The 27,178-nt window shown below is 44.5% G+C and overlaps 1 protein-coding gene across 1 annotated transcript in view; it reads left to right on the top strand.

Moving 5' to 3' along the window:
- The first annotated feature begins 922 nt into the window (after nucleotides 1-922).
- LOC118369972 (ras-associated and pleckstrin homology domains-containing protein 1-like) overlaps nucleotides 923-27,178 on the top strand; it is a 77,046-nt gene continuing 50,790 nt past the window's right edge. The window contains 2 exon segments of the mRNA XM_052499058.1: nucleotides 923-1,555; nucleotides 20,963-21,041. The gene's annotated coding sequence lies outside the window, so the exon portion shown is untranslated.

Raw genomic sequence — 27,178 nt, forward strand, 5'->3', positions numbered from 1 at the left:
GCAGGAGGCGAATGGGAACTCCAATACAGTAGATGGCGGTAATTCCTCATAATGTCGAATGCCAACCGCTGATACACCCAACAGAAGAAGAGGTGAGGCAGATAACCGTAGCTAGCTGTTAGCTTAGGGATCGAAACTTTGATGGGGGCACAAAAATGTTTGCCATAAAGTGGAGACAAATGCAGTTTAATGATACGAGTGAGTCTGACTAACAAAATCAATGGGAGTATTTCGACCATTATAACGTGATAGCTGGCTGCAAAACTAACTTAGCAATAATAATTTAAACGTTAGCTGACATACGATAACTGCTGATACACAACCAAATTTCGAAATTATACCTTGTATTCTACTATTCTAACTCGCAAAAGTAAGTTGAGACCCCGACTGAGTTCCAAAAAAAATGTTTCGGAGGGCCTTCAAAATGGGGGCCGCAGGTGGAGTGTCCTTCGCCCCCGCCTGTCGGGCACTGTTTTCCAGAAGTTCTGTCAATGACGGAGAGGACAGATGTTCGGCAGGCGAGAGCGAAGGACAAATGTGTGCTTGGTTAGTCTTAATAAGGAGTCCGGTACACGGGAGCACACGGTGTTGCCTCCGCCTCCCGGAGAAGCTAGCAGTAGCGACAGCGGTAGACGTATCCTTCGCCCTTAGGTTTTTTCGGGTACACAGCAGGTGGGTGTGACATCGTGTGTTAGCTAACTGGTAAGCAAGCAACTTAGCTAACACGGTGTCGCCCCAGCCTCCTTCTGTGCTAGTAACAGTGTCCTTGGCCCCAGCCTCCTTCTGTGCTAGTAACTGTCCTTGGCCCCCGCCTGTCAGGCATGATTTTCTTGGGTACACAGCAGGCGGGAGAAAGGTGTTAGCCAGTTTGCTGTACGGTTTCCTGCAGTTCTGTTAACGACTGGGAGGGAAGGACACTGTCCAGCTGGAAAAGAGGACTCCGGCACACAGGAGGCGTGGTTGACAATATTTCCTTTTGACCCACATTCGAAAGTGCCGCAAGACATACCCAAGCATGGACGGGGGCTTTCATACAGGAACCAATGGGTACTCGATGGGGGTGGGGAGGGCGTTAATGCAGAAAGCAATGGGATGCTCGAGGGAGGGTGTTCATGAAGGAACCAATGGGATACTCGAGGGGTGGTGTTCATGAAGGAACCAATGGGATGCTCGAGAGGTGTGTTCCTGCAGACGCAGAAATGCCCACAAGCAGGAACGCCCCGATTTGCGTGCTGCAATTGCATACTTGTACACGAGGATGGAGAGGCGCTTGTTCACTCCCAGGATAGATGATTCGAGCCTAATTCTGGGCTGGACAGGAAACAGGAGACGCATAGCGTGCCTCACGCAACAATCCTGAGAAAGAGAACGAGGATGGGAGTATGTATGTGTTTGCATGCCGAGCTGTTAGTTCAAAAAATATGAGGACAACGGGCACTACAATTCTCTCAACTGATTCACAGAAGCGTGTTATTTCGAACATTACTGCCTTTGGTTTTCATCATCCATTGGGGTGAACACAGAAGAGGAGCCGCTGTTAAATCCCAATTTGACTGTAAGTAGATTTTGAAAGCAGCTTTTCTCACCTCCAGATGTGATTAGGATTTATTTATTTATTGATAAAACCTAACAATCTACTTAATAACAAAAAATACCTTAAACGAGTTACGGTGTACCAGCATAGGTGTTCATTATTGTAGCGTCCCCACGAAGAAAGGGCCGGGAGACAGGGAATGATAGCCTGCTGGGTGTGAATTGATTGTTGAGGAAGGGTAGTTGGTTGTATAGGACCTAACATTTAAAATATGGCTGTGTTTTTAGATCAACATCTACCTTTTTATAAACCCTATGATGTCAAAGCTAGTGGTTTGTTTGAAAGAGTTCTATGCTTTTTGCGGTGTTCTTATGCGGCCATTGAATACTCCTTGGATAAAGGGTGTGTGTGTGGCTGGCCAGACTAGGGAACACCACAGACTGACCATGACCTATTGAAAAATATAAATGGACAACTGCTGTTAGGTCATTATACTACGGACTGTTTAAAAAAACAAAAACAGGCCGGGATAGCACTGTCTGTGTGAATTGCTTATATGAATGTCAGTTGATGATGGTCAAGGATGGGTGAAATGCTTTCATGCAAATTTTATGACTTCATCGTCTCATCCAAATCGATTTGTGTAACGGAGAATAGCCTACTGCGCAATGTCATTTTCAGCGACACGAAAGGCCTATTGCCTCGTTGAACAACGATATAGATGCCAGTGTCCCCACCCTGTTCAGACGGGTCTCGGACTAGACATAATAGTAAACGTACATCTGGGACACCAAATGTGGATGTATAGCGTGAATACGCGAGGTTGAATTGCATTGAATTCTGTGTCTGGCAGAAATTAAGCGTTTGAATCAGGAAAGTTTGCTCTCGCGATTTCTACAAGCCATAATGTTGAATACAATTATATATTAACATACTTTTAACGGTTCTTGTGTCTGGTCCTTCCGGTGGTAGGAATGTGAGATGATACATCCACAGGAAAGTATAATTGCTTGAACTGTTCAAAGCATTGCTAATGCATTCGTATTTATATCACCTGAAGCATGCTCAGTAGATACAAATGAATGCACACTTGCTGAGTTCGTGCACGTGCTTACATGGTTCTGCACATACTTCAGCTGATATAAATCTGAATGCACTACCATCACTTTGAAAAATTGATGTAATTATATGTTCACTGTGGATATATTGTCTCCCAATCCTGGACATGTAACGTCTAGCAACCCACATGTTGTCTGTACAGCTCTCATCATGGACAATTAGCAACTACTTACTTTTGAGCTACTTTGCCACTACTTAGCATGTTAGCTAACCCTAAACCTTTTAGCTAAACCTTTTAGCTAACTCCTAAACTCAACCCCTTGAGCTAACATTATCCAGCTTCCTAGCAAAAATGTATTTAGTCAATTTTAGCATAAGGCTGTAACATAACAAAATGTAGAAAAACTCGAGGGGTCTGAATACTTTCCTAAGGCCTGAATGCCAAGTGTCACCTGGCACCTGGCACCATCCCTACGGTAAAGTATGGTGGTGTCAGCACTCAGGACCTCAGACTGGGGTGAAGGTTCACCTTCCAACAGGACAAAGACCCTAAGCACACAGCCAAGACGTGGAGTGGCTTCGGGATAAGTCTCTGAGTGTCCTTCGATCAGACTTGAACCCCGATCAGACTTGAACCCGATCAAACATCTCTGGAGAGACTTGAAAATAGCCGTGCAGCAACGCTCCCCGTCCAACCTGACAGAGCTTGAGAGGATCTACAGAGAAGACTGGGAGAAACTCTCCAAATACAGGTGTGCCAAGCTTGTAGCATCAAACCCCAGAACACTCAAGGCTGTAAAGGGTCTGAATAGTTATGTAAATGTGATATTTCAGTTTTTTAAACCTGTTTTTGCTTTGTCATTATGGGGTGTTGTGTGTAGATTGATGAGGGAAAAAATACATTTTAGCCTAAGGCTGTAACAAAATGTGGAAAAAGTCAAGGGGTCTGAATACTTTACAAATGCACTATATTTACAGTACTAACTTTTTTTTTATTACTGGTACCGAGCTACCTTCAGGCGAGTCTTGTGAGGATTGTGGCCATCAGAACCGACGAGTCTCACCTTTTCCAAAGAGGGGTCATAAGTGTGTAACCCAAACTGATTGAGGGAGAAAAAAAAAGCTATTTAATCAATTTTAGAATAAGGCTGTAAGATAACAAAATGTGGGGAAAAATCAAGGGGTCTGAATACTTTCCTAAAGCGGTGTGTGTACAATACCAGTCAAAAGTTTGGACATACCTACTCATTCAAGGGTTGTTCTTTATTTTACCACTCTACATTTTTAGAATATTTGTGAAGACATCAAAACTATGAAATAAAACATAGGGAATCATTGTTCTACAAAGTGGAAAATAGTAAAAATAACCTTGGAATGAGTAGGTGTGTCAACTTTTGACTGTTAATGTATGTGTATGAGTGTTTCTTGGCTAAATAGAGCCTGTGGTTCAAAGACAAACACAGAATTGAGAGTATGACTGGGTTTCTCCGCTCTTAGCTTCAGACAGACATTCACACTGTTAAACTAATGACCCTTCGATGAACGTAGAGTTCATTGCTCCTCTTTGCAAAGAGGAGCAGAGTGCAAGGCCTCTCACGGGATGCCATATGTACCCAGGTTGCCAATGCCTGCTAAAATATCAGAACAAACATTTGTTGGGTGGTCATTTTTTACTCTGTTTTCCCAGCCCTACTAGAGGTTTCTTATTGATGAGCTCTTTCTTCTTGCGAGGACGCACAGGCTCTGCTGGAACGCGGTAAGATTGCTAGTGAAATGAGGCCTACTGGGTGACGCTGATGAGAACTTATTACACCTATCTGTCCAATATTTTACGACAATATGGTATTTTTCAGGAAAGCTTGTAATGTAGCTTACCGTACCTCCACAAGGCCCTGGAAACACTGAAATTACCCTAATCTCTGTGTTGGGAGACAGAGCAGTAACCTTTCTATAGGAGGCAGGCTTTCCTCAGGTCTAAATAAAAAAAATATCCCAATGCCCCTGGGTAGTGATTGGGGACATTGCCCTGTGTAGGTTGCTGTCTTTCGGATGGGATGTTAAACGGGTGTCCTGACTCTCTGTGGTCACTAAAGATCCCATGGCACTTATTGTAAGTGTAAGGGTGTTAACTCCGGTGTCCTGGCTAAATTCTCAAGCTGTCCCTCATACCATCACGGTCACCTAATCATCCCCAGCTTACAATTGGCTCATTCGTCCCCCTCCTCTCCCCTGTAACTATTCCCTAGGTCATTGTTGTAAATGAGAATGTGTTCTCAGTCAACTTACCTGGTAAAATAAAGACCTATCACCAAAGTAAATTCACCAACAGAACATGGGTGTATTCATTAGTGCATAATGTTTTGCAATGAAAAACAATAATTTATTGGACACATTCTGGTAGGTCCCTCCCCATTTGGGCCTGTATGCTTTAGTTTGGTTCTTGGTGAATACACCCCAGTTGTGGGCCAGATGATGATGACGACAACCAACTATCCAGTAGGTGGTTTCATAGTTTCCTCGTGAACACTGTTTACATTTACAAAGGAAAGCAAGTAGCAGGAGTTGTGGTTTCACTTTTGGCATGACAGCGATTTCACTGTCATGCCAAAAGAACAGAGGGAAAATAATGGAAGGAATTGCATAAGTGAGGTGTTGTGCATATCACAGCAAAGACGTATCCATTCGAAAGTTGAGCCCTACTTCCTGTTCACTTTTGGAGTTCTGAAAGAACTTGTAGTAGCTCCACCTTGCCTTTCAATATGCTAGATTGAATTTTTGTAATTATTGCTTATGCCTATCCAGTCCTCACAGATCTGTGTCTAGGGCAGTGTTACTCATTGTTCTTTGTAAGGGGACAACTTTGTCAGAGGGCTGCACTTATCTTTAATTTGTTGTACTTTTTCTTCAAATATTATCAATTGAGAGCAATGGAACACGCAATTGTTTTGATGTACATCACAAATATATACACACACATGTATAAGACCCATATCGTATTTATTTGTTTTTTTATTTAACCTTTAACTAGGCAAGTCAGTTTGGAACAAATTCTTATTTACAATGGCGGCCTAGGAACAGTGCTTTGTTCAGTGGCAGAATGACAGAGTTTTACCTTGTCAGCTCGGGGATTTGATATAGCAACCTTTCGGGTTACTGGCCCAACTCTCTAACCACTAGTCTACCTGCCGCCCCATTACCTTCATTTACTAAGGTTTAGTTCAGTAGCTGGATGAGTGAAAATATGCGTTCTGCTCCTTGACTGAATGAATTCAAAAGGTATAGTCTGTTGGTATCCTTGTGAGGCAATCCGGGTGTGCATTGGTCAGTCTGTTTCTCTGTTTTTGTTTCACAATGTTCATTTGTTGAGTCCTTTCTCCTTCCCTCGCATGTTTGGGGCGCCGTCAGGTGCCAGATTTGATCAGTCAATATTATCAGCAAAAAAATGTAACAAGGGCTTTCAGAATATCCTCTCGTGTTTGTCCCTGAAGGGGCAGTAAACATAGAAGTTCCTCTCTGATTGACCCGTTTTGAGGGGAAAGGACCCCAAACACATAATTGGGCAATGTCAGTCACATCAGCGCTTTCGTCAAGCGCAATACCTAAAACACGGCGACGGATATGTCAGTAATCAGTTGTTTGCTGATGTCTTCTATGTGTCTTGTTATGGTTGAGTCTGAGAGTTGCAGTCCCCTAATTTTCTTTAAAATAGCTTCCTTGTCTGTGAAATCGGCATACAATATCCGTGTCTGTGAAGGCCTTTTTGTTTCTCGCGAGTATCCAAGCAATCTCATATGTTGCCTCTGTCGTTTTCTCTGCAACAGTGCTAGATCTGTCCATTTGTTGTTCTTTGAGGGGTCCTTTGATTTGCACTATTTTGTTGTTTCTGAGGTTGCTTTGTGGCGGATATGTTTTGTCAAAGTGGGCACGGTGTGACTGGAAATTTGCTCGTTTAAAATGATTGACTGCCTTCTGGAAAATAAGACCGTGAGCTTGTCCCCTTATGCAGTACAAAAATACTTGTCTGTCCATTTTCTCTTGGAACTTTCTGCGTTCTTCTTGAATCGACCGTATCCTTCTCTTAGCCACCGGAGCTACGTTAGCTAGCTGTGTTTCCCCGCCGCCATCCTCCTGATTTTTGATTTTATTTCCTGGTTCTCCGGCGGTTGTTCGTTCACAGCTGTCACGTTGTTCTCCAGCTCTTTCCCCCTCATTTTCATTGTCAATAGATTTCCGTTTCTTTTTTTTTGTACACAATAAATCGATCCATGTCTACCAGACTGCAAAATGAACTATGGGTCAGTTGCTGTAGCTTGTGCAGTTGCAGTTTTAGCAAACGTTCAATTTCGGCCTTTCTGTTCAACAGCTGCGCTATACTGCCATCTATCTGCCGTCCAGGGAACAATAGATGTATTCAATGAAATGATTCAGGCCTGCATTAAACACATTGAATTGAAATTGTATCATTGTTATGTGTTATGAATGGAAAATAGGATAGTCACTGTGCGCTGCAAATTCAGGGTACCACTGGTCTAGGGGTAGTGGCTGGTTGACTTGAGATGGTGGCTTGATTGTCAGGATCTTCAGTCAGTCACACCAATAGATGTTGTGTGGTTTTGTTTCTGAAGAATTGAATGAAGGATCGCATTGCAACTTGCAGCGGTGTGGCCACATTTATTTTGAATGGCCAAAGCACTGTGTGTTAGCTGTGTTCTTTGGGGCTGATGTAGCCTGGGTTGTGTTCATTAGTTCAAAACGTTGTGCAACAAATGTAGATGCACTTATTTGAAAAATCCAGGTAGTCCATTCCTGTTTTACTCCATTCCCATTAAATGTAGTACCTACTGAACACAACCCAGGCTTTGTGCACGTAAACAGCACAGTCATGGTTTGTTTTCCATTGATTGGGGGACCATCTGCCAGGAGGAGCTAGTTAGTGTCCCAAATGGCACCCTATTCCCCATGTAGTGCACTACCTTTGACCAGGGCCAATAGTGCTTTGATCAAAAGTAGTGCAATATATGGGGAATAGGGTACCATTTGGGATGCAAGCCAGGTGTTATTTTAGTTCCCTCTTTTCTTAAATTTTTTTTTTTTGTTAAGGGCAGACTTAAGGGAGTTCAGTATTCCACTGTTTCCTGAGGCCAGGGAGGGAGAAGAGTGGGAGGTAAATGAGAGACTGCATGTCTGAGAGAACTGCAGACCACAACAAAATCCACACAGCTTACAGCATGGTTTTCCAATTCGCTACTTTTGTTTAAAAAAAAAACATGTTATTTTCCTTGTCTGCTCCCATATTTATCTCAGTAGTTTTTAGTCGTATAAAGGTACCACCTGTTTAAAAAAAAAAAAAAAAATGAAAGCTATACAGTAGGGACAGGGAAGCCACATATAACTAACTCCCTCTTGCCTTTTCATATCCCAGTGTTCCAGTGAAAGTAGTGAAGCTGCTGATCAGATGACAAAAGCAGTCCCAGCTTGGTTAATGATCCCTAGGGACAGGGATGGAGGAGGGGAGGGGGTAAAGGCTGTTTCCTTAGGGGTGGAGTGGGGTGTTGCACGTGTAGAAGGCCTAATGCCCTGCCACCCACCTCATGTCCTTGGGCACAAAAGGTAGCCGACGAGCTAAAACACAAAGAGCAGCAATGGCATTGAGATGACGGGTGTAGGTTTAACCAGGATCTGTTACACCCAGAGGGGGTGTAGGGTGGCGGGGGCACTTCAAAGATAACTTACTGTGATAAAGAGCTGGGGGGGGGCAGGGAAACCTCTGATGGTGCCTGCTGATAAAGGAGGTATCCCTGCTGCAAGTGCCTTGGGCAGTGTTCTGGGTTTGGGAGAGGGCGTGGTAGGAGCCTGAGAAGGGCAGCTGGCGCCATGGTGCCCGACCGAGTGCCACCCTCATATACCAACCAGGGCCCACCCTGCCATTTCTAGATGTGAGTTTTCCCCTATTATAGTCTGTCCTGGTCCTGTCCTCTGTCTCCATAGGTCCCTTAGTGTTCGTAGAGCATTTTCTTGACCTTTGACGACAGCTGCAACTGCCATTTTGGAACAAAGGCAGACAGCCAGCCAGCTGCCTGCCTGCCCCGGGTCGTCTCCTATGGACCAAGATGGAGAAGGAGATTTCCACTGACCGATTGTTCACAGAAATGTACAAAATCCAAATCTAGATGACTCAATGAAATGAACAAGAAAGTCAATGTATTTTTTTCATTTGCATCATGTTGGGGGCGGCAGGGTAGCCTAGTGGTTAGAGCGTTGGACTAGTAGCCGAAAGGTTGCAAGTTCAAATCCCCGAGCTGACAAGGTACAAATCTGTCGTTCTGCCCCTGTTCCTAGGCCGTCATTGAAAATAAGAATTTGTTCTTAACTGACTTGCCTAGTTAAATAAAGGTAAAAAAAAAAAAAAAAAAAAATGTTATTTGATTGATACAGTAAGTCACATGTGCGTCGTTTGATTTCTTTGCAATAAGACATTAACAGGGGTTCTTATCTAAGTGTGTTTTAAATGGATCACGAGCACACATCAGTTTTCAGACTGTTAGCGATAGTCTTGTCCCACAATGAAAGGAAATGCTTTCTGCCCTCTTTCTACCCTGTAAGTCCTTTCTCTCTCCACCCCCCTCTCTACCTTCTCTGTCCCTTCCTCCCTCTATGTAGTGTCATTATAAGCAGCTTAGGTAGTTATTAATCAGTCAGAAGCATGAGCACCATGGTGGCTGGTTAAGGCTTCAGTTCAGCTGGTCCAATGTTTTATGAGTTGAAATAAAATATATTTTCCATACACACAAAAAGCTATTTCTCAACATTTGTGCACAAATTTGTTTACATCCCTGTTAGTGAGCATTTCTCCTTCGCCAAGATAATCCTGACAGGTGTGGCATATCACGAAGCTGATTAAAAAGCATGATAATTACACAGGTGCACCTTGTGCTGGGGACAATAAAAGGCCACAAAAATGTGCAGTTTTGTCACACAACACAATGTCACCGATGTCTCATGGTTTGAGGGAGTGTGCAATTGGCATTCTGACTGCAGGAATGTCCACCAGAGCGGTTGCCAGAGAATGAAATGTTAATTTCTCTACCATAAGCCCCCTCCAAACTCGTTTTAGAGAATTTGTCCAACCGGCCTCAACTGCAGACCACGTACAACCAGCCCAGGACCTCAGCATCCGGCTTCTGATGAAACTGTGGGTTTGCACAAACTATGAATTTCTGCAGAAACCGTCTCAGGGAAGCTCATCTGTGTGCTCGCCGTCCTCACCAGGGTCTTGACCTGACTGCAGTTCGGCGTCGTAACGGACTTCAGTGTGCAAAGGCTCACCTTCAATGGCCACTGGCATGCTGGAGAAGTGTGCTCTCCACAGATTTCAACTGTACTGTGCCGATGGCAGACTGTGTGGGCGAGCAGTTCGCTGATGTCAACGTTGTGAACTGAGTGCTCCGTGGTGGGGTTATGGTATGGGCAGGTATAAGCTATGAGGCAAAATGTGGTCACACCAGATAATGACTGGTTTTCTGATCCACACCCCTACTACCTTTTGTATTTTTTTTGTAAGTTATCTGTGATCAACCAATGCATATCTGTATTCCCAGTCATGTGAAATCCATAGATTAGGGCCTAATTTATTTCAAATAACTGATTATGAACTGTAACTCTGTAAAATCTTTGAAATTATTGCATTTACATTTTTGTTCAGTGTAAGAACACAAACCGGTCCTTAATTTAGACGTTTTTGCAGGAGAGATCTTAGTCGCTCAATTTTACGTTTAACTGAGATGTTTGGGTGCAGTATTTCTCATGTGAAGAAAATGTGCTTGAAAACGAGTTGTCTATCATTGAATGACAACAAGACACTTAATTGAAGAATCCCTACTGTTGACCAATGAGGGGGAGTAGACTTCGGCTCTGAACTTCAGCTTGCCTCGTGTGTACAACCACCTGAAAAAACCTTACCCAAGACCAAAATGTCGTCATCATATATGAACAAACCGCTTCGGATAGGAAGCATGCAGACGCCTTTAGCCTGTGTCCTCAAAGCCTCTGTTAGCTACAGGCAGATGGACTCTGCCTGCTCTTGCTGTGGTCCAGTCAGTGTTGGCATTAGTGTCGTGTGACAGGATGTTGTGGAAATTTGACCGAAACCATTTAATTATTGGACGAGTTCAGGTTTTCTTTGCAAAACGTTTTGCTACGGTTTGCACTGATGAGTACGATCCAGGTCTGAAGTACAGAATGGCTGCATTCCAAAACTGAAAAAGGTCTCTCCTATGGTCCATCTCTTTCACCTCACTGATTTCTTCAAGGCACGGTAGCTCAAGAAGCAATGAAGCCTTGACCCATGGCCAAGTCCGAGTAAGCATTATGGCTGCTTTCCCACCATAGCATAGGCCTAATAACCTAAAGGTAGCGCTCTTCCGTATTGCTTTCACCTAATCAGTACGGGAAACGAAATACAAAGTTCTATTTTTAGCCGAGCCAGTGTATTATATTGATTTCCATTGGCAGTTATGTGAAATGGCGTGGATGTAGTTTTTGATGGCCTTATATTGTGCTCTGCATGGAACCACTGATTTGGTCCATTGGGTCTAGTTGAAGTGTTCGAGCCCAGCCTGTGCTGGATTCTCCGATCTGGTTGTGTCCCAAATGAGCTCTATGGGGCCAGGGGAAAAGTATTGCACTATGTAGGGAATAGGGTGCCATTTGGGATGCAGAATGTCCTGTTTCCCTCCAGTGAAAAGTTCTGTTCTGAGTGACCTCACATGACCTCTGTTTTCTTCATTGCCATGGAAACCAGGTGGGATTGACATCATTATCCTTCCCATCCTGTGTGCTGCTGCTCTCCTCCCAAAGTTCAGCTGGTTCTCATGGAACACTGACAGCAGCACTGACGTGCGTCTTTGTGTGGGGTGGTAGAGAGAAGCCAAGATTTGACGTGAGAAGGAGAGGGAGGCGAGGAGAAAGAACATGCACAGGGTGTGTGTGACTGTGTTGTGTTGATATAGAGTGGTAGAGAGAAGCCAGGTTTTGCGTTTGACTGTGTGCGCGGACTCTGTGAACTCTCGTATCAGGTCATTGGCGGTGCAGATTAAGCTAGCTCTTCCACTCACCCCTCTGCGGAAGTCCTCCGCTATTTTTCCTACCCATAGCTGTGTTTGCTCTGTTCCCCCTGAGTGGTCTCTCGGTCACATTCCTTTTAAATCCTCAGGGAACTGTTTTTGAACTGTGAACACATGCATTTTTGTCGGCGTGTGTTTGTGTTTCAAGGAAAAATGCAATTTTCTTTGGGACCCTCTGCTCTATTCTATTGGTGTTTCGCGTGTGTGATTATGCTGAGTATGTATGGGCGACTCTCTCTCTTACCATACCACCTAGACATTAGCAATATGGGTGATATCCAGTGAACGTACACTTTAGCAAAACGTTTTGAAACTGAAATTGAACAGGACGGAAATTTCTGTTTAAAAAAATGTTTCGCCAGATTCACAGCAGCAGCTCCATAATACTTGCCTTAGAACCAGAACTCATACTGGTTGTAAGGGTGTGGATGATCTGTGGGTGGTTAGTGATCATTTTATTGGATTCCTCATTACTCAGTCTTACTCATTGTTGGGAAGAGTTATGGTCCAAATCGGATGTTAGGTACTCATATTTATTTTTGGATTAAATGAATCTTAATACGTTTTTAAAATGGCCACTTTTTTGGGGTGCAATCAATCAGCTTAATTTCTCCGATCAAATTATATTTAAACAAAATAATGTTTCAGGAATGATCTCACCCGTTTCCAACTACAGAAACGATTTCAGAATCTTAGATGGTGGGTGACAAAATCCTCTTGTCTGTTCAAAGATTTAGTTTTGTCCACTGATTCTCTTATAGTATAGCCTGTATATTATGAGCTGAGACTGGGCACCGACAGTATAGAATAGAAAACCTGCATTATCCATTAAAGATATACAACTTGCCTTCACGTTCTTTGCTTTCCAGGCCCAGGCAAATATGACCTATTTTAAAAGATGCATTACACACATTACACTCTTCACATCGGTTGTAGAAAAGCTTTCACTTCACAGATATTGCGAAGGTGCATACGGATGAGAGTGGTTTTTATTTGATTAGGGTCCCCGTTTATTAGGATCCCAGTTTCTTAGGATCCCCGACAGCCAGTCCAACTGGGGTCTGACACGTAAACGAAAACGACATAACAGACAAAAGACTTCACAATTGACATGCATTTCAAATCATGAACACGTGGTGTGCGTTTGCATCTGTCAGTTACACATACATGTCAGTTACACATACATGTCAGTAAATACACACGACAAGTGGATCACGTGGGGTAGAGGCCTTGTGCCGTGAGGTGTTGCTTTATTCGTAAAAAAAAACAACAGGTTTGCTGTGCTACTTGCGCTAGATGAGAAGGATGGGAGTTTAATGGCTCTGTAGAATACTGTACGTTTCCTTGAATTTGTTCTGGACCTGTGAGACGAGTAAAAAGGGGAGAAAATGCGGCTTTGTCCCAATATTCCACCCCTTCAGCCATAGTGTGCACTTGCACACTCCCCATCATTGGGTTGGTGTACGCATTGGCCGGAGGGAGTTTCCACCGTTTGTTAAATCCATGACGGGAAGTGTACTAGTGCACAGTTTAGGAGAAGGGTTGTCGAATCGGGATGTGGCCAGCATCTCCCTGTCACACTGCCCATTTTACAGCGAGCCAAGGGCGGCGGGACGACGCACATCATCGAGCCCCTAGTGAGGTTATTGGCTAACCTTTCTTCAATCTTCAGCTGCCAAGCTGCCAACACAATCGTTACAAGACTGAAGGCATTGGTTGGGGGAAACTGGGTCATTTCCAGTAGGGCGCACCGTCGCAAAACGTTTTTAAAGCATTTTGAAAAGGAGAAGGAAAATGAGCATTTCCTAGTGGACATGTCCAAATGGTCCCTCCCTGTCTCAATCTGTTTTCTTCAGTTTGGTGCCTTATGAAAATGACCCTAGTGATCGGATGGAGAGCAGAGAGAAAGAAATGAATGAAAGAGACTACTGTGCTGCTCTTCGTGTCAATGATGTCATCCGGAAATGCGTGCTTGGAAACACTGAGCTCATTCTCGTCATTTTTCCTCAATTCGTTTGACCAGTTTCCACAGTCAACATCTGGAACACTTGGCTGTGTAGCAGTTTCACTTTGTAATGCTTTGCTGCTTTAACACCCGTGTTCATGAGGGGAACTCTGTGCAAATAGCTTTTCAACCTGAAAACGAGGGTTTCTTATTGAACAAGCCATGTTTTCTCACATTTAGGGCCGCGGCATACTACTGTAGTCCTAACTTCAGACGGAGTTATACTGGTCAACGTCTGTTGTGTTAAATGTTATGCAGCCATGTGCTGTTCCCTTGCAGAAAACATGTCCCCCAGGGCTTTGAATATAGGCGGACCAGGCCAATAATGTCATTGGAGAAGTTTGAAACTGCTTTGGCTAGCAAACTGTAGATATCTCACTTCAACTTATGCACCTGTCCCCCCCCACCCCATAAAATAGATGGTGACTCGTATCAAACTGACACCTGCAGCTTTAGTCACTCATACTGGAGGCACGTGTGAGTGTTTTACCACTCTCACGCAGCCCGCCCGCGTTCGTTTCTGTGACCTATTGGCACGTTTGCGTATGAACACATGTTAAGTGTGTGTATGTGAGTGTCTCTCCGACTCCTAACTCCCTGACTGACCCACTGGGCTAATCTTCTTGGCTGGGGCCTGGTTTGTTGTGTCGTGAACCTGATTACACACTGTCGTGCCAAATTTAGTGGAGCGGCCTGGTTCCAGATCAGCTGCCGAGCTTGGCATCCCTATTGGTTATATGAGCCATCAGAGGGCTACTCACATGTCCAGGGTCAGCCAACATGAACCTGTTGCAACAAAAGTGAAGTTTACAGCGAGGGAGAGGGTCAAGGCCCATATTCATGAATCTTCTAAGTAGGGGTGCTGACCGTGGACCAGTTTAGCCTTTTCTGTCATAATGAATGGTGGACAGGGAGGGCCTGACGCTTGCACTCCTTAGTCTGAGGGGTCTTTCACACCAAATTGTTTTGGTGCAGGTTTTCTGAACTCTGGTGCGTTTACCCCCTCAGTGTGAACAGTCTCTCTGCACTCGGGAGTGAACTAAACAACTTGTGTGGTTTGATCATAAAGGGTGGTCTCAACTGACTTAAGATCAGCGTAACTTCACCCTACTCTGATGGCCATGCATTGCTCTGGTTGCACGATGGACCTGGTCATGATGACTCATGCTCTATGGACACTTGTGATTTGCTCTTCTGAAAGACTTCGCCTACTCGTCCTTTTAAGCCTCGTTCACATTACCTTTTACAGAACATGTGTTTTATATCTAGCAACTTCGCACAGCCATTGAAGAGGAGTGGGACAACATTCCACTGGCCGCAATCAACAGCCTGATCAACTCTATGTGAATGAGATGTCGCGCTGCATGAGGCAAATAGTGGTCACACCAGATACTACCTGGTTTTCGGATCCACGCCCCTACTTTTATTTTTTTAAAGGTTATCTTACCAAGAGATGCAAATCTGTATTCCCAGTCATGTGAAATCCATAGATTAGGGCCTAATGAATGTTTTTAAATGGTCTGATTTCCTTTAATGAACTGTAACTAGGGCTGTTGCGCTGACCATATTACCGGTCACGAGTCATAAAGGCAGTCAAATACCACGTGACGGTAATTAGGATTCTCCAAGCTCTGATGCTGCTGGTCATTAGTAGCCTACCAAAGTTGCTAACTGCCTAGTACTTATCACTATTGTCCCTCTAATCACTCTGACATCAATGGTAATGTGATCGAAAAAATCGAATCAAACAATTCATGTGAGCCCATGAGCTCATGTTGCGCAACATTTCAATAGGCTAGGCAATTGTGGGAGAAAACAGAGTGATGGCTTCTACTAAATAGAGGAGGATCCCATCAGCTTTCTATAGGCTAGGCCTACTATATTTATTTCTCAACTTTCCTAATATTATGCACATTGCTTGTCTTTACAACAGGAGTATAGCCTTCCTGGCTGTCATGAAAATAAACTACTATTTAAGTGCACAGATGTATTTTTTTTCCCGCTGCCCCATTTTTGAGACTGGTGCATGATAATGGTCCGTTCTAAATCAAAACAATTTCACACACATATTATTTAGTATATGTAAAGACAAGATTATATCAAAAATAGTCTGATGGGTGAAAATATTTGCCCATCGCTTGTGAATGATGCCCAGCATAAACATTTAAAAAAATGGCGACTTTTTCTAATCATAGTAGCACACCTCATGTAATCAGGCCATAGGCCTGTATATTGTAATAAGGTCATCACAACTAAAGTGGCCAAAAAAAAACATTTTAAAATGAAGCACATTAATCCGCTTTACAAGGGGTATGGAGCCTAACGGGCATATATAAATAAATAAATAAATAAATATTTCAGGCGTGGGGAAAATAATTTTCATCATACAAATGCACCTTATAGACTCATTAGATGCTTAATCACATTTGCAGTAATTTTTGATAACGGACACGGGCAGTTGCATTCCCAATGTGTCTGTCTAAAACTTGTAGCCTGTAAGAGAGACTTCAACGTGATGGAGAGCCCATTGCACTCTGGTAGAAGGGCACAACAAAGAAGAAGCATTGATTTCTTTTTAGGGTGGATTACGGCCACAAAGGGGATCCCGTCCCGGAAATTAGAGTCATTATCAAGTGCTTGTCAAATAGTGAATGAGAGACTAGAAGTGTGTACAGCCTGCGCAAAAAAAACTATGCAGAGCTCATGCCTTTCATGCAACCTTTTTTAAAATCAGCATTAGTCGCATCATGCAAAACATATAGGCCAACATTTGTATCGCAACTAAAGTTACATAAATAGCTCTAAATTAAGCACATAGGAGCACCTGTTTCTTTGTTAACTGCTTAACACAGAATAGCAGCATGTGCGCACTCCCTCGAATCATTTGGAGAAAATATCCTTTCTATTTTATTCAGCTATGTTCAATTGTATTCTTCATAGTATAAAATAATGCCATGGAATTCTAACCAAATCTTGTCTGCTAAAGGAAATGGTGTAGCCCACAGCCATTTGGCATAGCCACATCAAGACCTCACATAAGGACAACTCAGAGTATGCTACTCTGTTCTTCTGAAATAGACTACATTTTCTTCATATCATGTTTCTTTAGACCTGTCTAAAATAAATAATGGATATATTCCGGAGGTGTAGGCTATATTACATGGAGTTAATAGCCTTTTTAAAATGTAGATGTTTCAAAGGCCTGCATCAGTGTGGGCTGTGTGTGGAAGCCAGGAGATGCTAAATGTGTTTGTTAATTGTGGTCAATTACAGTGAGACCGACAGTTATTTGCCGGATGGCGAAATTTCATGACTGCCAGCGTCTGGACTGTAAACTCAGTAAAATCTTTGCAATTGTCGCTTGTTGCGTTTTTATTGTGCCGGCGTATTTATCCTGTTTTGATTGAAAAGGTCACATTTTGCGATCTTCCGAGATAAATGTGATCTCTGACGAGAGACAGGCTCTCCTCCATCTTGCGTTAAACGGTACAGTTGTCCGTTCACAATCCGGGGCAAGACTCTGTGTAATGAAATGCGTCACGATGTAAACTGAGCATTCGTTAGAGAATGCATGAGGCAGTGTGACGAATGTCCTAACTACTGTGTATGCAATGTGATCTGTGTGGCTGAGGTCACCGGTTTGGATGTGTCGCACTCATGCACACGCACTCCCAAATGTTTTTGCCTCAAATCAAAGTTTATTTGTCATGTTTGCCGAACACAACGGGTGTAGGTAGACCTTACAGTGAAATGCTTACTTACAGGCTCTAACCAATAGTGCGAAAAAGGTGTTAGGTGAACAATGGGTAAGTAAAAAATTAAAAACAACAGTAAAAAGACAAGACTATATACAGTAGCGACGCTATGAAAGTAGCGAGGGCTACCGGTTAGTAAGGCTGATTGAGGTAGTATGTACGTACACGTAGCTATGATTAAAGTGACTATGCATATATGATGAACAGAGTAGCAGTAGTGTAAAAAGAGGGGTTGGGGGAGGCACACAATGCAAATAGTCCAGGTAGCCATTTGATGGCCCTTTCAGGAGTCTTTTGGCTTGGGGTTGCGTTAGTTGTGGATAATGTCCATTACTGTACACAGTCTGATTTATCTCTGTTTCCTCTCTGTAGCAATACTCGTTTTTATTATCCTCTGACATCAAATCAAATGTATTTATATAGCCCTTCGTACATCAGCTGATATCTCAAAGTGCTGTACAGAAACCCAGCCTAAAACCCCAAACAGCAAGCAATGCAGGTGTAGAAGCACCTCTGCCAAGTGCCCTCTTTCCCACTTCCTGCTCAGACAGGAAATGTGGGATTAGGCCAGATCAGGAAGTATGGGTGGGAGAAGGACACCTGTATCCTAGGGAGATTTGAATATACAGTACAGGAAGCAGTGTTTCCTCTACATTTTTTTTTTTTTTTTCGGCAGACGCCTACACCAACACTCATCTCAATAGAAACCAACAGAGACAAAAGGTGCAGCCTTATTGGCTGTAGGGGATCATTACTGGTAGTGTGATATCTTTTTCAGGAGTTTTTAAACCCTCTCCCAAATTAGAGGACTTGATTCTCTAACCTTTGCTTTGGCCCTTGAAATGCAACTCCTGCACTTAGAATCCACCCAGTGTAAGAGATTGACAGTGAAGGTCCTGCTGTTGTGGATCCTTGGAGAAATGTCCACCCCCTTATGCACACATCCTCCCTCTCTCGCATCTGGGATAATGATGTCACACTTGTTTACTTCCTGTGTGTTGAGAGAGAAGTGGCGCCCGCTTTGGGCATCATTGCTGCTACTGCAGCGCATACAGCTGTTCAAACCCACATGTCACCTCCATTACAATGTCTGTGTTGACTGACAGGCATAATTGCTGGGAAGATATCATGCAGGGAAGGCTTGATCGCTCACTGTAAGTCAAGCTGAGTGGTAATATTAGAAACAGATGGTGTGTATGTGTGTCAGTCAGACACACACACCATGAAAGAACCCCCCCCTGTGTTTTGAATAGAGCCACATACTTTGTGTGGACAGTCCGTCTGCATAGTTCTACAAAGGGACAGCTGAGGCCAACTGGGATAACGAAGGCTGGAGTGTGTACTCTGAGGCAAACAAACACCAACTGTGTGGCCATGTTCACCACACAACGAGTCAGCATTTTTCACACCAGAGATATAGAGATATATAGTACCAGTGAAAAGTTTGGACAAACCTACGAATTCAAGGGTGTTTCTTTATTACTATTTTCTACATTGTAGAATAATAGTGAAGACATCAGAACTATGAAATAACACATATGGAATCATGTAGTAACCAAAAAAAGTGTTCAACAAATCAAAAAATATTTGAGATTCTTCAAAGTAGCCACCCTTTGCCTTGACCGCTTTACACCCTCTTGGCATTCTCTCAACCAGCTTCACCTGGAATGCTTTTCCAACAGTCTTGAAGGAGTTCCCACATAGGCTGAGCACTTGTTGTCTGCTTTTCCTTCACTCTGCGGTCCAAATCATCCCAAACCATTTCAATTGGGTTGAGGTTGGGATATTGTGGAGGCCAGGTCATCTGATGCAGCACTCCATCACTCTCCTTGGTCAAATAGTCTTAACACAGCCTGGAGGTGTGTTGGGTCATTGTCCTGTTGAAATACAAATGGCAGTCCCACTAAGCGCGAACCAGATGGGATGGTGTATCTCTGCTGAATGCTGTGGTAGCTATGCTGGTTAAGTGTGCCTTGAATTCTAAATATATCAGACTGTGTCACCAGCAGAGCACCATCACACCTCCACGCTTCACGGTGGGAACCACACATGCAGAGATCATCCGTTCACCTTCTCTGCGTTTCACAAAGACACGGCGGCTGGAACCAAAAATCTCAAATTTGGACTCATCAGCATTTATTTAGGCTGCAATCTGAGGTGCAGTTACCTCCTAATGAACTTCTCTTCTGCGGCAGAGGTACCTCTTGGTCTTCCTTTCCTGTGGCGGTCCTCATGAGAGCCACTTTCATCATAGTGCTTGATGGGTATTGCGACTGCACTTGAAGAAACTTTAGAGGTTCTTGACATTTTCCACATCGACTGACCTTCATGTCTTGAAGTAATGGACTGTCATTTCTGTTTTGGTTATTTTCCATAATATGGACCTGGTCTTCTTCCAAATAGGGCTATCTTCTGTATACCACCCCTACCTTGTCACAACACAACTGATTGGCTAAAACGCATTAAGAAGGAAATTCCACAAATTAACTTTCAACAAGGCACGCCCGTTAATAGAAATGCATTCCAGGTGACTACCTCATTAAAGCTGGTTGAGAGAATGCCAAGTGTGTGCAAAAATTGTCATGAAGGCAAAGAGTGGCTACAAATATATTTTGATTTTGTTTAACACTTCTTCTTTTGGTTACTTCATGATTCCATATGTGTTATTTATAGTTTTGATGTCTTCACTATATATGGAATGTAGAGAATAGTAAAAATAAAGAAATGTTGAATGAGTAGGTGTGTCCCAACTTTTCACTGGTACGGTTTATATTTTTTGGGGCACTTTACTGAACAGAGAGGAAGACCGTGGGGAAAGATTGTGTCAAAGGGCAGAAGGCCAAATTCAAACCTATTCCAACACTGTAGACGTGTGCCAGAGGTTGACCAGCCGGGCCACGAATCAGCATTATTTTTTTTTTGACATAAAACTAATCTTCCATCCTATATGATTGATTTGAATCATGTTTAACATAAGAGTCGGCGTTCTTTCTGGACATGAGACATACTCGGTTGTGATTTGTCTGAATCGGCATACGGGACTAGCCTGGTGATTTGGTGACTCGTAACGCGAGTCGGGATTTTGATTAGCTTGTGGTCTGTGACTCGACCTGTGGAAGTGCGCTGCTCCTCATTTTACCTGCGTACGTTTGTCACAAGCTACTTGTGTTAGCTTCTTAGCTTGATTCAATTTGCTCAGCCCAGTGTGTCTAAGAGTTCTCCACACCCAGGCTCTGAAACCACTCCCTGTGACGGTGAGATTGATCTCTCTCTGTCTGTGTACAGCGACGCAGTCCATGTGATTTCCCTACAGCGCTATGAGAACAAGCGTCATCAATCCATAGGTCCCCATTTGTCACTCGAGTAATGGCCCTTGCTGAGCTGAATTTCAGCCATCTTCTTTTTGTCTCCACTTTAAAACAACAAAAAAAAGATGGTGAATCAAATGGGATTCTTTTTTTCCCTTCTCCTATTCTCTCCTCTCCAGGACATAAAAGCTTGGTCCTGACTTGGCTTCATTTGACCTCCTTTGACCTGAGTGGGACGAAGGGAGAGACACACCAGAGGTAAGAGACACCTTTAACCCCTTCCTTTAGGGTGCTGTTTTAGTCCGTTTCCTGCCACCACTACATAGCTAGGTGGTCATAGATGTTAGTTGATGGCTATAGGACTTGGCAAGACGGCACAAACTAATCTGGAACGACAGGGCTAGCCAGTACATGGACTCTATCGAAAGAATTGGAATGGGAGCCAATCTGACCCCTGTAGTTTTAGATTTAGAAGATGGAACCCACTACCCTGGTGTTGCCAGCACCATGCTCTAACTCTGAGCCGTTGGAACCAGGCATGGACATTTAAAACAAATCATGGATGTACCATGACTCTTCTGACAGAATCTCCACAGTGAAAGAGAGGCTCTTGCTCATTGAAATAGAATTACTAGAATGGCCATTCCTATTCAAAATGTTGTGCTATTAGGCCTTCCGGGTGGCTCAGTGGTCTAAGGCTGTGCCACCAGAGACTCTGGGTTCGAGCCCAGGCTCTGTCGCAGCCGGCCGCGACCGGGAGGTACGTGGGGCGATGCACCAATTGGCCTAGCGTCGTCCGGGTTAGGGAGGGTTTGGCGGGTAGGGATATCCTTGTCTCATCGCGCACTAGCGACTCCTGTGGGGGGTCGGGCTCAGTGCCCGCGAACCAAGGTTGCCAGGTGCACGGTGTTTCCTCCGACACATTGGTGCGGCTGGCTTCCGGGTTGGATGCGCGCTGTGTTAAGAAGCAGTGCGGCTTGGTTGGGTTGTTTTTCAGGTGGACGCATTGCTCTCAACCTTTGTCTCTCCCGAGCGATGAGACAAGACTGTAACTACTAACAATTGGATACCACGAAAAAGGGAGGAAAATTTAAAAAATACAATGTTATTCTATTTCAATGCTCTTGCTGTGCCTGTTTTTTTTTCTTCTGTAAGTTGAAGGAAGAAAGGCAGAGGACAGACAGGAGGGGGGGGGCTGCGTGTAGTGCACTGTGTTGGGAATCGGGTGACATTTGGGACGTAGTCTGTGTGGCTGCCTGAGGGGTGTAGGGAACAAGTCCCCCCCCCCTCCGCACCGGCCTGTTCCCGGGAAGTGGAGGAGTAGCGTTGAAGTGATTTTTGTCACGCGTCCTCTGAGAGTCTGTGTCCTGCGCTGTCTTGTCCCCTTCACCACCACTGTGAAGAGCTTGCTCTCTCATGTCTCCAGGCTGTCACACTTGTCTTCCCTCATTGTGGTGTGTGTTTCCCAATCCTGGTCATCCAGGGGGACCCAGAGGGGTGCACGTTTTTGTTCTCGCCCCTCACGAACACAACCAACCCAACGAGTCATTGAGCCTTTTGATAAGTCGAATCAGGTGTCTTCGCGCTGGACTAGAAGAAAACCGTGCACCCCTCTGGGTCCCCAAGAACCGAGACATATCAGAGGAGGTAGGACAGTGGTGTGGCTCAGCGGTAGTGCTGCGGTCAGCAGCAGTCCAGGAGCAACGTGGAATCCTACACTTTCTTCCTTCTACAACCTTTAGCCTACATCTACATTCCTAACTAAATAAAGAGACGAATACAGCAGTAGGATGGGGGGGGATAGTAGGTTGGAAATCGGGGTTGAGGGGGGCAGGCTAGTCATGTGCCATGTCAGTGTATTTCGAGACGTCTACTCATTCCTTGAGGATGAGATGCTTTCAGTGTGGGAATGAGGGTCGACTCGCTGTGGGAATGAGGGTCGACACTGGGAATGAGGGTTGAAAAAAACTCTTAACAAGGGGAGGTTTGGGGTGAAGTGTGTCACTATAGACCATGTACTACTGACTGGCAGGATGCTATTGTTGCTACGGTCTCCATGGATATGTGTGTGTGTGACTGACTGTGTGTGTGTGTGTCTGCATCTGTCCTTTTAAAAACTAACCATCCCCTTTGGTGGTGAGGGAATCTGACTCTTGAAGATGGAGAGTCAGCGCTTGGGAGATAAATGAACTAGCGGGGAACAGTATAGTTGTTTGCGTGTGTATACGGGTACGTCCCAAATTCCCTGTGAATGTTTGTGTGTGTGTGGGGGGGGGCACATGTTGCACACCCTTCAGGGGCAGGCTGGCATTCCTGAATATTATGCCAGAGAATGGTCGGAAGGCCGGAGGTGGCACGGCGGACGTGAAGGTGGCACGGCGGACGTGAAGGTGGCACGGCGGACGTGAAGGTGGCACGGCGGACGTGAAGGTGGCACGGCGGACGTGAAGGTGGCACGGCGGACGTGAAGGTGGCACGGCGGACGGACAGACAGACATACTACCGATAGTTGCTAGAGTCAGGAGGCCTAATAAAACAAGACTGTGTGTTTGGCGTGTGCGCACGTGGACGTGCCTGTGGACGTGTGTGCAATGTGCCAGTTACCAGTAACCAATTCCCAGCCAGCTGTCAGAGGTCAAGAGGTCAGAGGCTGGCTGGAGCAGCTGGCAGGAGCTGGGGCTGCTGGGATGAATGATGACATTCCCAGCTGTTCTGGAGTCTGTGCTGTGGTGCCAGTCTGTGCTGTCTGTCGGCCTATAGGGAGACGGTGAGGTGTGGATTGGACAGCACTATACCCACTGTGCTCTATGTTCCCTAACAGGTGTGTGTGTGTTACGCACTACGGACACACCACGGTTAGACGCTGACCCTGAAATACTAGGATAGCTAGTAAAAGAGAGACCGACCTAGTACGAATATAAACGTACAGCATCGTTCTTATTGAGCCGATATGCTAGCTGCCAAGCCAGTGTTACTCTGCAAGGAGATTTGAGGACTTTTAACACATTAGTGGGTTATTTCTGTGCTGGGTGACTGCACTTCCATTGTGTGTGTGACTGTGTTTTTTTTTTTACCCCCGTGAATAGTCTCTTTCTCAGTCTAATTGGCTGGATGATGATTGCCCCGATATGAAAATCAAACCCAGCAGTGATATTTGTCAGCGATGAACAAACTGATGGTTGTTGCGAGCCTGGAAACGATATGTTACTCATTACCCAAGGATATTAGTGATAAACATTCTGATATCAGAACGTTTATGGTTGCAGAGCTACTGGTTATCACCATACGTAAATGCCTATTTGTTCCTGCGTCGTACATTTCCGTGGTAGTTAGCTTTTTCCAAGGACCATGCACAACGGAATGAATGATATCATGTGCCATTTAGCAGAGCTATGTAATGGCTCAGTGGCACAGCGTTTACTGTAAACAATCAAATCAAAGGGTGCGGCAGGGTAGCCTAGTGGTTAGAGCGTTGGACTAGTAACCGAAGGTTGCAAGTTCGAATCCCCGAGCTGACAAGGTTCAAATCTGTCGTTCTGCCCCTGAACAAGGTAGTTAACCCACTGTTCCTAGGCCGTCATTGTAAATAAGAATTTGTTTTTAACTGACTTGCCCAGTTAAATAAAGGTAAAAAATTTTACAAATCGAGGAAGATCACAAGATGGATCAAATCAAATGTTATTTGTTGCATGCACATGGTTAGCAGATGTTAATGCGAGTGTAGCAAAATGCTTGTGCTTCTGGTTCCCACCGTGCAGTAATATCTAACAAGTAATCTAACAATTTCACAACAACTACCTTGTATACACAAGTGTAAAGGAATTAATAAGAATATGTACATATAAATATATGGATGAGCGATGGCCGAACGGCATAAGCAAGTTGCAGTAGATGGTATAGAGTACAGTATGTACATGAGATGAGTTATGTAGGGTATGTAAACATTATTTAAAGTGACTAGTGATACATTTATTACATCCAATTTTTAATTATTAAAGTGGCTAGAGAGATGAGTCAGTATGTTGGCAGAAGCCACCCAGTGTTAGTGATGGCTGTTTAACAGTCTGATGTCCTTGAGATAGAAGCTGTTTTTCAGTCTCTCGGTCCCTGCTTTGATGCACCTGTACTGACCGTACCTTCTGGATAATAGCGAGGTGAACAGGCAGTGGCTCAGGTGGTTGATGTCCTTGATCTTTTTGGCCTTCCTGTGACATCGGGTGGTGTAGGTGTCCTGGAGGGCAGGTAGTTTGCCCCCGGTGATGCGTTGTGCAGACCTCGCTACCCTCTGGAGAGCCTTACGGTTGTGGGCGGAGCAGTTGCTGTACCAGGCGGTGATACAGCCCGACAGGATGCTCTCGATTGTGCATCTGTATTGTGCTGTATGTGTCGAACTGCTTTACTTTATCTTGGCCAGGTCGCAGTTGCAAAATGAGAACTTATTCTCAACTGGCCTACCTGGTTAAATAAAGGTGAAATTAAAATAAATAAATAAATTGACTCTATAGATTTGTATTATTCATGTGTAAACATGTCTTAAAAACATAATTACATGTTGACATTATTGGGTGTTTTGTATAGATTAGTGACAGATTAGTGACACAATCTTTTAATTGAATCCATTTTTAAATTCGGGCTGTGTGCAAAATGTGGGAAGGGTCCAGGGGTGTGAATACTTTCTGAAGGCACTGTATTTGCATAGTTACGTGGCTGCTATGGGGGTAGGGCTGTTGGTAGGGCTGTTGCTGTTGCTATGGAGCAACCTGCTGACTGCTGCAAACACCAGCTGACTTCTAGCTGCTGCTGCCTCTGGGTGTGGGAACGTATCATCTGGTCAGCTCCTCTCTCCTTTTCTCTGTCGTTCGTTCTTTTCCCGTCGCTCCCTGTCTTTGTCTTGCTTTCTCCCTCCCTTCATGTCTCTCTTTCTCTCCTCTTTATCTCAGTTCTCTCTCTCTCTCTCTCTCTCTCTCTCTCTCTCCCCTCCTGTTTTTAATTGTGCTTGTATGCCAGAGTCACTCTGTGTGATCTTCTACTCGCTCTGCTCTCCTCTTTTCCTTCGCTGCATGCTGGCTGTCAGTCGTGCTTGACCGGTGCCGTTTTGTCAGTCTGGCATGATTTGGAATTTGTATTTTGGGTCTACTACGAGCCTTTTTGGAACACCATTATTTTGTGCTCTTTTCCTCAGGGGGCTCATGCTGGGTGTGTTCGTGTTTGTGAACAGAGCCGGATTCTAGCAGGGGGAGGCCGGGTGCTGCAGTTTTGTTGAGGGTGGGGCCTGCTCCCCCTACTCATATTCTAATGGTCTATTCCCTCCCCCTACTCATATCCTAATGGTCTATTCCCTCCCCCATCATCTCTCCGTCTCTGTCCTCCTCTCTCTCCCACTTCCCCCATCCTTCCCATTATCTGCCTATTGTAGGAAGTGTTTTTGTTCTCGCTTTCTTTTAAAGGAACAAAAGGTGGCAAAATGTCTCTGTATTGGATCTCTGCTTCGTTCTATGCATTTTGTTGATTTTAAATTTAGGCTGTATGTCATTTGTGCGTTTTTTTTTTTTTCTCCCATTGAGGATGTCACCAAGGGATGTTGATATATTGTGTGGTGTTGAATCAGGGCAAGGTCATGTTCGTTAAGCACTAAACGTTTGGGTAACATCAGAACATGTTTACAGTGTGCCCTAATGAACACAACCTTGGCCTGGAGTAAGTTCCTCTCGATTTAGTCTCCCGAACACAAAGGGTCCAGGGCCTGTATATTTATAAAGCGTCTCAGACTAGGAGTTCTGATCTAGGATCAGGTCCTCCCTGTCCCATGTAATCTTAGTCATTATCATTTAAAAAGGGCAAAACTGATCCTAGATCAGCACTCCTACTCCAGGAGGCTTTTTGAATACGGGGCCTCCTCACCCGAATGTACTTTAGACTGTGACCTTGTCGGTGGATCTCTTTCAGAGCCCGTGTGGAGACGATGTTCTCCTTTTTGCACGCTGTGCGGGGTTGTAGCCTGCTAGGCCATATACAGTAGTCTTACAGTGTTGAACTGATGATGTTCTCAGCCCACGTCTTAATGATCTCTTTGCCCCACCCTCACTGTGCCAATGGCCCCTTTCATTGACTGACTGAGCATGGTGGATGAGGCCTGTTTGCCTAGAGGGGATAGAGAGGGGTGAAATTAAGTGAGCGCTGCCATGTGCTCTGAAATAGCCACCATTCATTCATCCACACTCACCTGCCTGCTTTGTCACACAGGCAGTCAAAGCACTTGAGAGCAGTAATACCAACTGTGTTTGGCCTACTCGTATAACCCCACCCCCGTCCTACCATTTGGGAGAGTCCGGCCACACCCTTATCCATGTTCCAGAACCGGACCCAAGGCCAGGGTTGACTCCCCCACAGGAACA

Source organism: Oncorhynchus keta, chromosome 37 (assembly GCF_023373465.1).
Source record: "Oncorhynchus keta strain PuntledgeMale-10-30-2019 chromosome 37, Oket_V2, whole genome shotgun sequence".
Classification (NCBI taxonomy): domain Eukaryota; kingdom Metazoa; phylum Chordata; class Actinopteri; order Salmoniformes; family Salmonidae; genus Oncorhynchus; species Oncorhynchus keta.